Source organism: Sphaeramia orbicularis, chromosome 2 (assembly GCF_902148855.1).
Source record: "Sphaeramia orbicularis chromosome 2, fSphaOr1.1, whole genome shotgun sequence".
NCBI classification, from domain to species: Eukaryota; Metazoa; Chordata; class Actinopteri; order Kurtiformes; family Apogonidae; genus Sphaeramia; species Sphaeramia orbicularis.
The window spans coordinates 6,312,397-6,328,806 of NC_043958.1; the positions used below are offsets into that span (position 1 = coordinate 6,312,397).

Sequence of the window (16,410 nt, forward strand, 5' to 3'; positions counted from 1 at the left end):
AAACACATGAACCTACCAAGTTTCCACATATCAACACATAGCTGGATAGAAAAAATAAATAAATCTGTGAATATACAGTAAAAAGAAATGTTTGCTGAAGAAATACAAATAATTTGTTGCTGTATTCTGTTATTGTGTGATATATTTCCATCGGTGATAGTTAAAATTTACGTAGTGGAAAAAAAAAAAAAAAGAAAAAAAAAAAGAAAAATACACCCTCTTCCTTATACACCTTCAGCAAAAGTTCCTTGTACATTTTTTTAAAGTGATAAATGTTCGATTGCTTTGACAAATCAGCTTGTCTTTCTTTCATCTGAGTTATCTTCGAACAATGGTCTTCCAGAAAGCGATCTAAAATCATGATGGGATGGTATGTTGTTGTGGGGAATTTACTTCCTTGATAGAGGGTTGTTGACTCGAAGAACTTGTACTTTTGGTTTCTTTCTCTCTTTCTTATCTAACCTTTTTCCCTGAAACCATGACATGTTGTTTTTTTTATACCTAAACCTGTCCATAAGAGGCTGTTTATGACTGTAAAAATGACATTTCCTCTTCTTTTATCTCCTACTATGACACTTTTCTCCTAAGCTGGTTTTGACCCTGAACTGGACCAAACCTTAAATGCTGTGTTAGTCATCTAAATGTTTTATTTCAGCACTAATCCCAACCTTTTTGTAGCATTAACTAAGCTTTTGGATAATGAAAGGCAATGTAAAGGCCTAAATGCAACAGTTATGCAGTATTTTATTTTATTAAACCTGTTTAACCCTGGCTGGTTTATTTTGTTGAGCTGTTAGCTGACGTTCTTCCGGATGTATAGCGTGAGTATGTTGTTGCAAGCGCTGCGTAGTGTTACCATGGCAACACAGATGCAGCTGTGGCTGTATCTGTAGTGTTTTGCAGACAAAAATTGTGTGCCTATATGTTATTTTGACAGTTATCGGACTTGAAAATGTTCTGTTCTTCAAGCACAAGGATGTGTCAAATTACTTCAGAGCCACTATGACACAGGTGTCAAACATGTGGCCTGGGGGCCAAATCCGGACCGCCAAAGGGTCCAGTCCGGGCCACAGGATGAATTAGTGAAATGCAAAAAATTACACTGGAGATATTAACAGTCGAGGATGTTAAAATAATTTTTGGTCAATTTCATCTGAAGTGGGTCAGATTAGTAAAATACTATCATAATAAACCATAAATAATGAAAACTACAAATTTTTCTCTTTGTTTTAGTGTAAAAAAAAAAAAAAAAAAGTAAAATTACACAAATGTTAACATTTACAGACTAGCCTTTCACAAAAAATGTGAAAAACCTGAACAAATATGAACAATCTGAAATGTCTGAAGAGAATTAAGTGTATCTGTACCAATATTCTGTCTGTTATTAAATGTTTTGTGTATTTGTAGATCCACTGTGATCTGTACGTTGTAATGAACATGTGAAAATGAGAAGCTGAGGCCAAATAATGGCATAAATTGTTTTTAAAAATGCACTTTTTTTCTAAATAAATTTCATTTTGGTCATGGTTGTTCATGTTTTTCCACATTTTTTTAAAGGATAGTTTGTAGGTGTAAAAATTTTGATAGTATACAGTTATTTTACTTTTTTCACTCTAAAACACAGGTGTCAAACATACAGCCCTGGGGCCAAATCCAGCCCGCCAAAGGGTCCAGTCCGGCCCTTGGGATGAATTTGTGAAATGCAAAAATTACACCATGATATTAACAATTCTTTTAGTTCAGGTTCCACATTCAGACCAATTCAATCTCAAGTGGCAGGATCAGTAAAATACTATCATAATAACATATAAATAATGACCACTTCAAATGTTTGTCTTTGTAAATGTAAATATTTTCATGTATTTACACTAAAACAAAGTATAATTTTGCAAAAAAAAATATGAACAACCTGAAATGGCTTAAGAGAAACAAGTACAATTTTAACAATATTCTGCCTGTTACTAAATGTTTTGTGTATTTGTGGATCCACTGTGATCTGTAAGTTATAATGAACATGTTTTTGGTTTTTTTTTGGTTTTTTCATTTTCTGAATCCGCTTTATCCTCACTAGGGTCACGGGGGTCGCTTGGAGCCTATCCCAGCTACATAGGGGTGAAGGCGGGGTACACCCTGGACAAGTCGCCAGTTCATCACAGGGCTGAACATATAGAGACAAACAATCACTCTCACATTCACACCTATGGGCAATTTAGATTAACCAATTAACCTATCAGTAATTAACCTATCAGTGCATGTCTTTGGATGGTGGGAGGAAGCCGGAGTACACGGAGAGAACCCACGCAGACACGGGGAAAACATGCAAACTCCAAACAGAAAGGTCCCACCCCCTGTAGACTGGTGTTGGAATCGAACCCAGGACCTTCTTGCTGTGAGGCACAAGTGCTAACCACTGCACCACCATGTTGCCCGAACATGTGTAAATGATAAACTGAGGCAGAATATTGTTAAAATTACACTTATTTTTTCAGTTTGTTCATGTTATTCACATCTTTTGAAAGGATAGTTTGTAGATGTAAACCTTTTCATAATGTAAATTTACTTGTTTTGCTCTAAAACATAGAGAAAAGTATGGAGTTGACCTTATTTATATATTATTATGTTATTACTTTACTGGTTCAGCCCACTTCAGATCAAATTTAGCTGAATCTGGCCCCTGAACTAAAATGAGTTTGACACCCCTGCTCTAAAACATAGAAATTAACATACAAATTTAGGAATTGATATTAATTATGTATTATTGTGTTATTACTTTAATCATCATCGGCCCACTGCGGGTCATATTGGGCTGTATGTGGCCCCTGAACTAACATGAGTTTGACACCCCTGCACTACAACAAAAAAAAAAGTTTGTAGGAAGATGGAAAAATCTGGAAGCGTTAAGTCATTTCTATCAAAAACAGCAAAATAAAAATGCATGTTAAGGGAGGAAAAGTAAAGCAGGCAAAGAAGTTACACACATACTCACACTCACACACACTACTATCACTGATATTTTCAAGGGGCTTCGTGTCCCATTGCTTTTACACCTCCACACAAGATGGCCAGCCTTGTAGGGAGGACGAGGAGGAGGAAGAGGAAGCTGCACTCTTCCTCCTTTCGATAGCGCAGAGGCGAGGAGCAGATGGTGTGAGAGATTGGAAACATCGTCTGGAGTTGGCCAACCCTGGGCTAATGGCAAGCTGTGCTGGCAGCGCTGTGTGAGAGTGTGTGCGAGGGGTTGGAATTGTCTGACTGTGCATAGCTGGGATGCTGAAGTTCATTACTGTATGTGCATGCACATGTGTGAACTTTATAACTGTGTTTGTGCATGCAGAAGGCTCAGATCATCCATTTATGCATGTGTGATGCTAAGACTCTTGCTTTCATTCGTGCTCTGTTGTTTTGTTTGCACATGAGTGAGCGGCACTAATGAAGAAATAAACATGGATGTGAGGCAGGGTGTCATTATTTTTGCAAGCCTTTGCAAAAAGTCATTCTTCGAGCCTAAATGCTGCATTAATCATAATTTGTTGGATTGAAGATAAGCATTTCAAGTGTCAGAGTGTGAGATGGTAAACAAGCCCAAGGAAGTAAACAAGAGTATATGAGAGACAAACACAAGGACTCGATGTGTCACTATTAAATCCTCCTCCTATGATATATCCACGCGAGCTCTCTGAACAAAGCAAATGACTTCAAATGGAGTCAATTTGTCGCACATGCTCATCCCTCTGCCCGTGCCGCCTCGTTTGTTTTAGAGGGAATGCGGATCCCCCACTTCTGCTGCATTCATTCATGTTGGGTTCAGCTCTGCATCCAAACAGAGAAGAACTCAACTACACCAGACCAACCTGTCCTGACACCTAAACAACACAATCAGTCCAGTACTGCTCACATACAGGGTGGGGAAGTAAAATTTACAATATTTTGAGGCTGGGATTGAAAGACAGTGTATGACCAATTAGTTTATTGAAAGTCATGAGAATTTATTTGCCACAAGAAAATTTCCATAATAGAAAATGTTTTTATTCTATGTGTCCTCCTTCTTTCTCAATAACTGCCTTCACACGCTTCCTGAAACTTGCGCAAGTGTTCCTCAAATATTCGGGTGACAACTTCTCCCATTCTTCTTTCATAGTATCTTCCAGACTTTCTCGTAATAGTTTTGCTCATAGTCATTCTCTTCTTTCCATTATAAACAGTCTTTATGGACACTCCAACTATTTTTGAAATCTCCTTTGGTGTGACGAGTGCATTCAGCAAATCACACACTCTTTGACGTTTGCTTTCCTGATTACTCATATGGGCAAAAGTTTCTGAAAAGGTATGGATAATAGTGTTGGGTATGATTATGACATCAATATATGTTTGGTTTCAAAACAATTGACGTAGTGCCTGCTGAGAAAAAACAACTAAATGTTCATTGTAAATTTTGCTTCCCCGCCCTGTATACAGATGCAAAATGGCTATCGATGGAATTAACCCATAAGGACCCAGTGTTACTTAATTTCTCTATACATTTAACCATCCTTAAGCGATTTATCACCATTTATTATGCTATTCTCATTTGTATTTTGTGGTTTTTCAGCGAAAATCCGATATTTTCCTACATTTAATATACTAATCATGTAGATGGTCATAAAGTAAAGTTGAGGGTTATGATATCAAAACAGAGAAAACTGAAGAAAAAGTGACTTTTTCGGCAAATCTATCACTAACTGAACATAAACCCAGTTTCTCCATCCACTCTGTCATTGATCCAACTCCATAGGTTTTACTGGTGAATCAGTGTTGTAGAAGATGATGGTGTTTCCATGGTAACTACAGAGCCTCTGAACATCCAAATGGGTCATATCTGATGATCATGAAAAGACGACAAACTGTATTTTCCGCCAGTTATTTACATGTATTGACAGGATGAGTGGATCAGCCGGTATTAAACAGTTTAGATCTGTAGATGCTTATGGTCAGCGATGGATGTTTGGGTCTTTTTTACTAATGTGTGTGTTTTTATGTGTCTGTTTTTTAGTCTATTATTATCTTATTTCTGGGACCTGAGTACACATTTCGTTCTTCATGTGCTACATTGAATGAATGACAATAAAAGAACCTTGAGCCTTTATGGGTTCATCTCCCCCTGGTGTCTGGTCATAAATCCCACCCTCTCTCTTTTTATGTCTTTATGGGTTGAAGCTACTTTTGATTTAGATTTAGACCTCGACGAAGACATTTGGTTCAGTCTGCACCTCAGTTACAAGCAGTGTTATGGTCAAATATGTGTCTTGTGAGGTTGCGACCTTGACCTTTGACCCTCGGCCTGCAAAAACTAATCATTTCATCATTCATAAATATTTCTGCCCACTTAAAAAAAACATCCCTTAAGGTCTTGCTGGCCATGACCATGACGCTATAGTGTTTTTTTTTAAACATAACAGGGACCAAATGACCAACAACCAGACCCTCTTATGGAAAATAAATAACAAAATAAAGCAATTTGACAGCAGTGATGGGTGGACTAACAAACACACGGTCATAAGGGATAAGGGAGGGTTTATTGTCACTGCAGTTACACAACGAAATTAAGTTGGTACTGTCTCACATGGCAACAGACAGATATTAAAACAAGCAAACAGAGTCTGATAAACAGAAATAAGGTCAGCATAGTTAAAAAAAACAGATAGCCACTGAATATTAATTTTAAAAGAATAATAAATAAAAGTGCATTAATGGCACATATTGCACATACTCCATATTCAGTTCTTGTTCCTGTTGGTCGGGGGTTGACATTTAAAGCTTTTATAACCTAAAAATCCCATATATACCCTTCCCATATTGTATTTCCAAGTGGTCTGAGGGGATATGAGACTTGTGCTTCTACTCCCTGACACATGCTTTGTCAGATCACAGGTGTTTTCAGACAGGTAGGAGGGTTAAATACATGATTGACGGCTGTAATTACCATTTGCTGGTCGCATTCCGTAAGAAGCAACCTGAACATTGACATGGAAGCTTAGAAAAGAGGTGTCAGTTTTCCACAACATAGTGTTCTGACGGTTACAGCTACACGGTAATAATGTAGAACCATAACCACACACATTCTCCTGTTACACCAAAAGGGTTCATTTATTTACAGTCACTCAGATGGGACTCTAACACTATTTTCCACGTGTTTACTCTTAGTTTACTTGAGTTTATATGAACTTTAAGCAGAAGTGTCCTTGATTTGTACGCGTAGACCTGCAATACATGCTGAAATTTTAACCCATTTTTAGCTGAACATGCAGGAATGCACCACACACTGCAGACTAGGAACAGTGGGCCGACATGACAGGGGCCTGATGAGAAAATAGGGGGTTAGGTGCCTTGCTCAAGGGCAAATTAGACCGAGGGTGTCAAGTCGTTTTAGATCAGAGGCCACATTCAGCCCAATATGACATGAAATGTTATAAAAGCTTTAAAAATCGACCCCCAAAGTGCTTCATCAATGTAATCATGTAGTTTTTAATACAAAGTTTAAGAAATCTGTAATCAAAAATGAAAGGATGCTAAATTAATGTAACTATGTTTTGATTTTTTCTGTTTATGTGCTTTGTAAATGTAAAAATTGTAATACTTTAATATTGGGAATGGACCCCAGGAAGAATAGTCTCTGCTTTGGTAGAGACTAATGGGGATCCTTAAATAAAGAAATAAAGAAATAAAGTGGGTCAGACCTGTGAAATAATGACAGTGAAAAAAAAAGGAATATTTACATCTACAAAGTATCCTTAAAAAAAAGTGAATAACATGAACAACTTGATATTTTTTACAAAAAGTGCAGTTTTAACAATATTATACCTCTGTTTATCATTTACGCAAGTGCATTAAATGTTACAGATCACAGTGTATCTACAAATACACAAAACATTTAGTACTAACAGGCATAATATTGTTAAAATTGCACTTAATATAATAATTAAATAATAACCTGTAAGTAATGTTAAAAATTTATACAATTTGAGAAAGATGAAATACACAAACCATTTAGTATTAACAAGCATAATATTGTTAAAATTGCACTTAATATAATAATTAAATAACAACCTGTAAGTAATGTTAAAAAATGTTTACAATTTGAGAAAGATAAACAAGAAAATTACCAAAAAATTACCAAATATGAAGAAAATAAACAAAAAAATATGCACAAAAATGAACAAAAATTTGTGAAACGTGGATTACAACTTACAGATCATAGTGGATCTTCAAATGTAAAAAAACAAAACAAAAAACAAAAAAAAAACATGTAATAACAGACAGAATATTGCTAAAATTGCACTTATTTTTCTTGAGATACATCAGGTTTTTCATATTTGTTCAGGTTATTCAATTTTTGTGAATGGATAGTATATAAATGTAAATATTGTTATGTAATTGTATTTTTTTCCCACAAAAACAAAGAGAAAAATATGGAGTTATCATTATTTATGGGTTAATATGATAGTATTTACTAGGCTGATTGACTTCAGATCATATTGTGGTAAAACCTATACATGAAAACAGCACTAGTCACTTTATACTTCTTTATATTTATAATAGTTGACAATTACAGCCGTTCGTCTTGAACTTTTTCTACTGATATTGGACTTGTTTGTGTGTGTGATTTCATATTTATTATTTATTCTTAGCCTAACTGTTTTGAAAATTGCCTATTTATTCTGAACACTTTACAAGACATAAAAACAAAATTTCGTTAATATTTTTGCAACTACAATAAATCTTATTCTATTCTATTCTATTCTATTCTATTCTGTTCTATTCTATGTTGGTCTGTATGTGACCCCTGAACTAAAATGATTGAGTCTAATTCAGTGTAATTCTTGAATTTCACAGATTCATCCTATGGGAGGGATTGGACCCTTATGAGGGGCCGGTTTTGGCCCACGGGCCGTATGTTTGACACCCTTGGTCGACATATTGACTCTGTAACATGGTTGTAAGTACACAACAGAGCTAATATAGACCGAGAGTGGGACTGTTTTCTAAAACTAGTCTGACAGACCTCTATGACAGGGTAGAGGACTGGCTGATGTTCCTGTTTTCCTACATGTCATGGAAGATTGCAAACTGTGATTTATCATGTTGTTTGACCTGTTTGTATGCCATGTCACAGCAAATATCAGGCACTGTAAAAGAAATAAAACACAAATAAACACTGTTTTGTTTCCTTTCAAGACATCATCCATCCAGTCTGTTGTTGCAGATGACTTTTTTCCACTGTTTTCCGTCCCTAGTAGGTTTGACCAGCTCTATTAAATAGACATGAACCCTTTAAGCGCCAAAGTTGCAATATTGCGACAAGAAACATAACTGAATGAAACAGACCATAACTCTAGATAGAGTTGTCAAATCTTGTTACCACCTCATGTGCCCCTTCAATCCTAACACCATTTAAGGATATGTTTCTATTCAAAGTGAACAAGAAAATACAGTTTGAAAGGCGTGGTTAAGTAAGTAAAGTTTAGTTTTAGTTTGGATAAATAAGGACAGATTTGGTTAAAAAGCTACTAAAACATACTGCATTTTACTTTCTACTAATGTTTAAGTTAATTTATTTTACGGGGAAGATGCAAAAAAAAACAAAAACAAAACAAAACACAAAGAAAACTTAAACGTAAATATGTTTAAAATTCAACTTTACAAAAAGTTACACAATCCAATATGGCCGCCGAACTGTGATGTCACAATATGCAAATTTACTCCTATCATAAACTTGGCATCATACCCAATGTTTTTCTCATTTACAGTATGACTTTTTCTCTAACAACTTCCAAGATACAGCTTTTGAAATGTTAAGATCAAAATTGATTTTTTTTTTTTTTTTTTTTTACTATTTTGAAAGGGTTAACCATATTTTTTACAGCTGCATCCATTGTGCTACTCAGATGTGGGAACATTGATTTCCTATGTGATGCACAGTCGTGGCCATAAGTTATGGTAGTAACTGACCTGATTTATTCATCTTTAACCCATAAAGACCCAGTTCTACTTTTGTGTCAGTTCCCAAATGTATTTTTCTCTATATTAAGCCTTTCTTAAGTGATTTATCACCACTGATTATAATATTATCCTCCTTACTTTGTGTTTTTTTCAGTGTAAATCATGTATGTTCTTATATTTAATTCACTGATCATGTAGATATTCATAAAAGCTCAGATTAACCCATAAAGACCCAATGCTACTTCTGTGTTAGTTCCTAAATTATTTTTTCTCTATATTTAACCTTTCTTAAGTGATTTATCACCAGTTATCGTAATATTATCCTCTCCATTTTGCTTTTCTTCAGTGAAAATCTGGTATTTTCCATTACTTATCATGTACTTTAATCATCACACTGAGCTTACATTTCAGGGTTATTATACCAAAAAACAGAGAAAACATGAGGAAAAGGTGACTCTTTTCAGTAAAATATATCAATAACTGAACATAAACCAAGGGTGTCCATCCACCGACATGGGTTTTACTGGTGAATCAATGTTGTAGAAGATGACGGTGTTTCCACGTTCACTATGGAGCCTCTAAATGTTCAAATGGGTCATATCTGATGACCACGAGAAGATGATAAACTGTATTTTACACCAATTATTTACATGGATTGATAGGATTAGTGGCTCGAAAGTTATGAAACCTTTTAGATCCGTAGATGCGTCTTGTGTCACTGGTGTATATTTGGGTCTTTATGGATTAAAGGTAAGGGTAATTACATCAGAAACAGAGAAAACTGACGAAAATGTGACGTTTTAAGCAAAGATATCAATAACTGAACACAAAAACTAGTGTGTCCATCCACTGTCGTTGATCCAACTCCATGGGTTTTACTGGTGAATCAATGTTGTAGAAGATGACAGTGTTTCCATGGTAACTACAGAGCCTCTGAACGTCCAAACGGGTCAAATCTGATGACCATGAAAAGACGACAAACTGTATTTTACACCAATTATTTACAGGTATTGATAGGATTAGTGGATCAACAGGTATTTTGGCCGCCAGTGGCTGTTTGGGTCTTTATGCGTTAAAATGCTCATTATTATTCTTTGCTTTATGTGAGGGAAAAAAATGAAAACACCAAAGCTTGCAAAGAAAAAAAAACTGTGACTGCCAGTGTTTTTGGCCACAGATGTACAAACAAATTAACACCGAGAGTCGAAATAGTTTCATCAATAATTTGTTTGGCTTGTGTCCATTTCTTTTATTTGTCTTGGCTTGATTTTCCTCTCGGTCTCTCCCTCTATTTTCTCTTTCATTGTGTGCATCATTGATAATTGGTACTTGTCACAGGTAAACGAATGTCTTACAATTAAAAAATACTGCTCCTGGGCTTTTTCTAGTCACATAATGAAAAGAAATACACTGAATGTCACTGTTTAAAATGAAACAGGTGTGACATGAAGTAATCAATCAAAGCTCCATATCGGCGTCAGTATCTGTGTTGGCCAAGATGTTGTAAATCAGGTTAGAAGTTCATTATCATCTGACATGAACATGAGGAACATAGTGGAAAGATGTGTCACTGCTTCGGTTTTTACCACGAGGGGAAAAACCATGAAGGCATTGAGACATTTAGAAGTTTTCTTAAGTGATATTAAATGGTCTTAGTCCTATTTAATATCTTCACATTACATTAGATTACATTCGATTCAACTTTTTTGTCATTACACCTAAATGACATTAGCATGTAACAGGAAGTGCAATAAGCAGGAACTGCAGAATATACAGTATCTACAGTATGTACATGATAAGACAGTACTATGAATGAATAAACAGGTGGATGTACTGTGATCATACTACACAGGTGGAAGTACGACAGACATAGTACCTCTGAATATTGACTAGTATCTCATAATAATGGCTTAGTATCTGAAACTGATGGTCTGGTATCTTAAAGCTGGTTTAGTATATGAAAGTAATGGCTATCATGTTAAAATAATAGCGTTATAGCCGAAAATAATGGTTTAATGCCAGAAAATAATAGCTACTATGTTAAAACAGTGGTTTAGTACCTGAAAATAATGGTTGAGCATCTGAAAATAATGGCTCTTATGCTAAAATAATGGCTTAATACCTGAAAATAATGGTTTTGATGCTAAAAGTAATGGCTATTGTATGAAAAATAATGACATAATATCTGAAAATAATGGTTTAATATCAGAAATTAATGGGCTACTATCTTAAAATAATGGCTCCTATATTAAAATAGTGGTTTAGTACCTGGAAATAATGGATTTGTATGTAAAAGTAATGGCTATTATATTATAAATAATGACGTAATGTCTGAAAATTATGGTTTAGAATCTTAAGATAATGGCAATTATGCTAAAATAATGGCTTAATATCTGTAAATAATGGGTTACTATCTGAAACTTATATTGAAATAACGATGTAATGTCTGAAAATAATGGTTTAGTATCTGAAAATAATGGCTACTGTGTTGAAGTAATGGTTGAGTATCTGAAAATAATGTGTTATTATGCTAAAATAATGGCTTTATATCTGAAAATTATGGTTTAGTACCTGAAAATAATGGCTATCACGTTAATATAATGGCAGCCTAATATCTAAAAATAATAGTTCAGTATCTGAAAATATTGGATAAGTACCTGCAAATAATGCCTTCTTTCATAAAACAATGGCTTACTGTCTGAAAATAATGGTTCCATTTGTCAAGATAATGTCTTTCATTGCAAATTAAGCCAGTATTTTCAGATACTATTTCATCATTTTAACACAATAGCCATTATTTTCAGACACTAAACCCTAATTTTCAGATATTGAATAATTATTTTCAGATATAATGTGATTATCTTGAGATACTGAACCATTATTATGAGACGCTTAATTTCAACTGATATCTCATTAGTATTAGTATCTAAAAGTCATGATATATTTTGAGATGCCATGTCATTATTTTGACAAATTTAGGAGTCAAGTCACAATATGAGACATGAACTGAATGTCAAACATTAATTTATGAGATACTACAGAGTTCAGATATTAAATCCTGTTCTCAGTGATTGAAAAGTGTTTCCACACATTAAAAAACCTCCAGTTCTTTAATCCAGGACCCACAGACCAGTTCCGGAACATCAACATGCACACCTCACTAAAGGCTACTTTAAGCCTGTTAGGTTTATAGTATGTGGCCCATTTCAGGAAATGCCAGGGCAGCGAGGAGATCCTGCGGAGATAAGTGGCGCCAAATGCACCGCTGATGTCACAGTCTGTAGAGCGAGGACCCTCCTCCTCCTCCTCCTCCTCCTCCTCCACCTCCCTTCTCCTCCCTGCCTTCACCTCCTTCACTCTGACACTAAAATGCCACATGAGGAGTTTGGTTCCAAAACAAGGTAAAGCTGCTCCACATCAGCACAACACAATCCTTATGAGGGTGCACTCAAGTGAGGAGCTGGTACATGTATACCAGGGGTGTCAAACATACGGCCCACGAGCCAAAACCGGCCCAGCAAAGGGTCCAATCCAGCCAGTGAAATACAAAAATTACTCACAAACACTTTAAAAGACAAACAAGATACTTTTGAAAAAGTGTGGGGCCGTTTCATTAATTACATTAAGAACAAAGACTTGACATGTCTGTTGTGGGTATCTGGGACATCAGAATTACTCCATGTACAGGTCCACATTCATATGCTGCATTCTGACAATACCACTCATCATCTGGAAGGACTCTCATGGATTCAAGCATCACTTTTAAATGTGCCTTTTGTTTGTTTGTTTGTTTGTTTGTTTGTTTGTTTGACTGATTGTTTATATGTTTTTATTTTGTATATACAGGCTGTAAAAATCTCAACAAATATTTTATTGAAAAAAAAAATGCAAAAATTACACTGAAGATATTCACAGTCCAAGGTCTGAAACTGTTTTTTTTTTTTGTTTGTTTTTTTTGTTATTTTTTCATGAGCCACATGTAGACCAATATGATCTTAAGTAAAACAAGTAATGCCAGGCACAACAAACCCCACCCCTCACATGTATTGTAGCTTATTTTGGCATTGATCCAGCTGATGTCATCAAGTCTATGCGTGTGCTGATGTCGGCATATCAGTTGCCTCTATATATGTGCCAAGTTTGAAGTAAATTGAAACAAAATGGATGTTTTTATAGACACTTCGGCCATTATAAGTGAATGGAAAAAAAGATTTAAAAAAGTCATAAAAATTTTGAACTTTGATCTACTTTTCCCAAAATGTACTGAGATCTATTCTGAGTCACTGGCAATCTACAAACCCAATTTGGTGTGAATCCAACCAATAGTTTTGCTGCTAGAGTCTTAACAAATAAACAAACGAACTAGAAAAGGACTCGGAGAGCGCAGACCCCTGCCAAGGCAGATCAGTGCCCCCCCACAATGTTTATTTGTCTGTCTGTCTGTGTGCAGAGAGCGCAGACCTCCGCCAAGGCAGATCAGTGCCCCCCCCACCCCCTGATCATCACCAAAATGTAATCATTTGTTCCTTGTGCCAGTATCAACATTTCCTGAAATTTTCATCCAAATCCGTCCATAATTTAGTTATCTTCAGAGGTGGGTAATCCCAGCTCCATAGAGTAAAAGTCCTGCCATGTATTTGTTCCAACCACTCACTGAACCCATTTGGATGAGCACAACTCCTCTTCCAGGTAGATGAAGGGATAATCAGTGGAATCACCTGTGTTAAGTGAACAGGTAGAACCAATACATGGCGGGACTTTTATTCTCTGGAGCTGGGATTACCCACCTCTGGTTATCTTGCACATGGACAGACAGACAGACAAACAGACAAACAGACAAACCAACGCCAACAAAAGCATAACCTCCTTGGCGGAGGTAAAAACAGATACTGCTGAAAACTACATCACCTGCGGCTGGGGATGGAGTTTTCGGCAGGACACAGAATTCAGCCCAACACTGACTAGGTTTCTTTACCTTCACTGTGATGACTGTGTTTGCACAACCATCCAGTTGAAATGAGTAAAGGTCCTGCACCCAGCCATTGGAGAAGAGTCCATGAGCCTCAGGAAATTTAGAAACTCTTGAAAAGTGTAAGCCCTTATGCCGTAAACCAGATAGTTAGTAAAGTCCATGGAAGATGTAGGAGGCAGCAGTGCTATGTCGGCTTTCCAACTGTTTTTCTTTTTCAGGTTAAATGAATCAGTGTTGTTTATAGAGGTCAGCTTAGCTAAGTAGTGATCCCTGACATCTTTGCTAAGTTTCTCTTGATACGGTATCTGTTAAAAACTCCACTTCCTGGTTGGGGAGGGGCAGGACCTCGCCTCACCTATCCAGCCACACCCGACCATTTAAGAGGAAGGATCAGGCCCAGACCATCCTCTTTTCCCTTTGTTTGACTGGGAGCATGTGGCCTGAAGAACAGACAAAGACTTAAATGCACAGACTGGATGGATGCATACCTGAGTGAGTTATATTTTGTGTTATTGTTAGTTGAATATCCTTGACTATGTTTGGAATTGTTTTAGTAATACAGTTATTGTTTCCCTTTGTTTAAGATTCAAAATCCTCCTATCCATGTCATCACCTGAACTATTCCACCTGTAAATAATCTGCCTGAAGAGAAAATAAAGCATTAAACGGAATCCCTGACCAGTTTTCATATCTGACCGTATGCTAATGCAGAAGCTTTAATTATTCCAACACAAATCAGCCCTTCAACATCAGCCTTCATAGTTTTTACAGTATCTCTTCATTCTTCTTTTTTCCTCTCCATTATTATATTTCCTCTCCTCTCATTCATAAACAGTGCTTGTTGTTCTTTGCTAACCCACTAAAATGGCGCCGGGGGCTTGTCTGTGACATCAGCGTCAAAGATCGGACACAGACGTATGACGTCGAACTAGTAAAATCAAAAGTAGATTACACCCTCTGCCGTTTAAAAAGGGCATCACAATTCATTTTCATCTCGGCCGATTTGATTTGAATCGTCACACATTTGTGTCAATTTTTAACTGTCTCGCGATGCATCATTACATCCCTCTATTCTATTCTATTCTATTCTGCAGTAATTATTATAAGGGTCTAATTTTTTGGCCATAATATTCTAACTTAACCCATAAAAACCCAGTGCTACTTTTGTGGCAGTTCCTAAATGATTTTTTTCTCTATATGGGTCAAAAAAAAAGTAATGTCCTGTCAGAAAGCGAACTTTAAATGATTGCCATTCCAACGTTTATTTCAATATAAAGTCGCTCCTTGTTTTGGATAATCGCTTATGGTCCAACTAAAGCAAAAATGAATTTAAAAGTAAAAATGTGGGTCATTTAGCAACATTAATCTGTCAAACTGTCTCTAAAATGTCCCGTCAGAGAGATTTTGAATACCGTGTTTTGACCCATATTTAATTTAAGTTGTTTATCACCATTTATTGTAACATTATCTTCCGTATTTTGTTTTTTCTGTGAAAATCAGGTATTTCCTACATTTAAGTTACTAATCATGTAGATGTTCATAAAAGCTCAGTGTAAAGTTAGAATAGAATAGAATAGAATAGAATAGAATAGAATAGAATAGAATAGAATAGAATAGAATAGAATAGAAGCTTTATTTGTCATTGCATAATAAAATACAACGAAATTGCACATGCCCCCCACATAAAAGAAAAAACACAAATAACATTCATACTACATTCTTCTCACTCATAAATACATTCAGTAAGCACAACAAACACACTGAAACACAACAATATTAAAATACTACTATATAAAAGTGCAATTATATATATATACATATATATATATATAAAAAGTGCATCTTATATAAAGGGTTATTGTATCAAAAAAAGAGAAAATTGAACAAAAAGTGACTTTTTCAGCAGGGACATCATTAACTGAACGTAAAAACAAGCGTTTAAAGCCACTGTCATTGATCCAACTCCATAGGTTTAACTGGTGAATCAGTGTTGTAGAAGATAACGGTGTTTCCACATTCTCTACAGAGCCTCTGAACATCCAAATGGGTCATATCTGATGACCATGAAAAGATGACAAACTGTATTTCACACCAATTGTTTACATGTATTGATAGGATTAGTGAACCAACAGGTATTAAACAGTTTAGATCAGTAGATGTTTTTGGTAGATGGTGGATGTTTGGGTCTTTCTGGGTTAAGTCCATATCCCCTGAAGGTGGCAGCTTGTAAATCCCTGCATTTTATTGTGTTGAAGTATCCACCAAAGGATTTGTAAATGTTATTCCATCAAGTGGCACAGGTGAGGAGTGTGTGTATGGAAAGGCCATGTTTTCGCTTGTGTTTAACTCCCACATGGGCCCGCGGTGCATTGTGGGAGTGGGGGTGGCAGAGCACAGCCATCTGCCGTGGGACGACAGCTATGTTTTGTCTAGGAAGAGAAAAAGTGTAAGTGAGGAGAAGA

The 16,410-nt window shown here is 35.9% G+C and overlaps 1 long non-coding RNA gene across 1 annotated transcript; it reads right to left on the reverse strand.

The window, feature by feature from the left end:
• Positions 1-9,568: 9,568 nt before the first annotated feature.
• Positions 9,569-16,134, reverse strand: LOC115436006 (uncharacterized). Its single transcript, XR_003937765.1, has 3 exons — positions 16,075-16,134; positions 14,224-14,225; positions 9,569-9,647 (listed from the first exon to the last, which is right to left on the reverse strand). It is a non-coding gene; the product is annotated as an uncharacterized LOC115436006 (long non-coding RNA).
• Between the last annotated feature and the right edge of the window lie 276 nt (positions 16,135-16,410).